Source organism: Penaeus vannamei, chromosome 24 (assembly GCF_042767895.1).
Source record: "Penaeus vannamei isolate JL-2024 chromosome 24, ASM4276789v1, whole genome shotgun sequence".
NCBI lineage: Eukaryota > Metazoa > Arthropoda > Malacostraca > Decapoda > Penaeidae > Penaeus > Penaeus vannamei.
Window position 1 is genome coordinate 6145894 of NC_091572.1, and position 2500 is coordinate 6148393.

Genomic DNA, 2500 nt, shown 5'->3' on the forward strand with positions numbered 1-2500 from the left:
AGAGGGGGGGGGGAGAGGTACAGATAAATGGAGTGACAAAGAGAGACAGTTAGAGAGGTAGACAGACAGATGAACAGACAAACAAATACACAGGCAAACAGACTGAGAGAAAGTGGAGAATGAAGAATAAAGCGAAGGAAGGAGAGAAGATCGCAAAGAGAAGAGATACCAAGGCTGTCGCAGGTCCATTTGAACTTTTATTCCTGTTCTTTTGCTTGCAATGAGGCGAGTGAAATGCAACAAGTGGCTGCTTTACTGCTCAAGATTTTCTCTACTTTAAAGCAAGTACGAGCGACCATTATCTCGAGTCGTTTTATCAAAGGTCCAGCCAACGGCGGAAAGAGATGTATTCACTATAACACAGCTCTCTCTTTTACGGATTTAGTAATACATATATATAAAGACTTGGGTGTTCAGAGCTATTAGGATTATCAAATAAAAAAGGGATGAGCAGTTAGTGTCTCTCATCATCATTTATGCCGGGAAGACACCCAACCGTCCATGCCTGAGTACGCCAGAACACATGCTATTTAACTCTTTTCCTGTGTTGCAACGACCATTCTCCGAGAGGGTGCGCTGCAATCTACCCTATTCGGAGTGATATAAAACCCGTGGTGTTAAAAAGAGTTCATTCACCGGTATTAACCCTTACACCCCTACCCCCTCCCTCTCAAAGCATTCCGTCTTTTCTTCTTCCAAAACAACAAGGTTCTTAAGCCTCGTTATGTTACGCAACAGAGGTCCCTTGTCAAGTGCTACCTTAAATTGTATATCTTCCCATGTGTTCATTTGCATACCTTTCCCTTCCCTGACGCTATGGTTATATGCTAAAAACGAAAGGAATCCTGCAGAGAATCCTCAGACAAACTTTTCCTTTTTCTTCTTCGCACAATCTTATAAAAGGCTTCTCGAAGTGAGCGTGACCGCCGCCTTTTAAACCGCGTCGCCATACTCTGCCGCGTCAAGGTTAATCCTCTGTTCCCTCTACCCATCTGCTGCCCATCGAATGAGTCGACAGATCCCTCACGGAATACTCTCGGTCTCAACACAGCGACCCTTCTCCTCGCTCGGACAACACTCGGCAGACGTCGCAGCGCAGAGACCCCAAAAGTTCTCGGCGTCTTGAACCTGAAGACCCTCGACGAAGGAAAGGAAAGGAGCGCAAGACTTTCCTTTTTTTGACTTTCCCGAGGAATATTTCCCCGCCGTCACGCTCCTCGGGAACTTCCAGGGTGTGAGACGCGAGAGTGAATACCCTAAGACGCCGAGTAACGGGTCATGGGGAGCATCAACAGCAAGGGGGGTTTCGGCGTTTTGGAAATGGAAAGTCATCCGCCAACTCTCCTGGATTAGCATGTTGACGCCAGCTGCGGGTGACGGGGCAGATGGTGGCTCAGCCTCGCCCTCTGCCGTCACCTGGGCCGCCTTAGCCGATCAACTTAAACGTGGGACAAAACGGAAACGCCAAATTCACTGACACAAACTCCACATCCAGTAACTCCATCACTTCCATCGCGTTTTTCTTTCCACTTTCTTTAAAAGGTAAAATCACTTCACTTCGATAAAAATCCTGGATTCCTACCTCGCGCCAAGACACAAGATAAGATCACTAAAGGAAAACGACACGTAAATAAAGTCCTCTGGAACGCTCAGCCCCGCAGACGGCATTTCCCAGCACTACCTCGCCTCCTGCAGGAACCTCCTCCTCGAGGATCCTTCCGCGAGAGCAGCGCAGAGCCCACTGTCCTTCCCTCCCTGGCGAGTCCTGGGAGAGAGAGGTGCAGCGGCCTGGGTGGGGGTGAGGGGGGGGGATGTCACAGGAGAGTGAGTAACCTAAACGGAGGACGGGGGAGGGGAGAGGGAGGGAGGGAAGGGAAGGGGGGTGATACGCCGCGTCAAATAAGTGATAATTACCCCCCCTCTTCCCTCCCCCCCCTCGCTCTCCTATCCCGAAGATGAGCGCGTCTCGCTGGCAATCATTGCAGCGCGGAAATGCCTGTCCTTCGAGGAATACGCGAAGGACACACAAAAATCTCGGGAGGACAACGTGCAAGACGGGAGGGTAGGGGGGAAGGGGTGAGGGGGGGAGGATGGGGACGAAGGACATCGGTTTTTTTACCCGAGGGGGAAGTTGGAGACGAGCAATATATCGTATGCGAGTGTGTGACCAGCGCGTCGTTGAAATGCCGCTCAGGGTCCATGACGAGTGTAGATAAGATACTGACTACTGAGAAGTGAGTGAGTAACTGAGTAAGAGTGAGCGAGAGGAGTGAAGGAGGGAAGGAGGGAAGGAGGGAGGGAGGGAGGGAGGGGGAGAAGGAGGGAGGGAGGGAGGGAGGGAGGGGGAGAAGGAGGGAGGGAGGGAGGGAGGAAGGGAATGTCTTATTTTCTCCTCTTATAATTTTGCCTTTCTTCTATGATACTTCAATCTTTTCATTCATTTCTGCTTTGTTCGTTTTTACATTATTTCTTGCCCCTAACTTTATCATCCTTTTTTTCT

The 2500-nt window shown here is 50.1% G+C and overlaps 1 protein-coding gene across 16 annotated transcripts in view; it reads right to left on the bottom strand.

Annotated features, from left to right (window-relative positions):
- The window catches only part of LOC113826247 (harmonin), a 208498-nt gene that overhangs the window by 23022 nt on the left and 182976 nt on the right, over positions 1-2500 (bottom strand). The window contains exon 1 of one of the 16 annotated variants that reach the window (XM_070138312.1): positions 1583-1706. The exons of the other annotated variants lie outside the window; for them this stretch is intronic. The gene's annotated coding sequence lies outside the window, so the exon portion shown is untranslated. Of the gene's footprint in view, positions 1-1582; positions 1707-2500 lie in introns of those variants that run through there. 16 annotated transcript variants of the gene reach the window in all.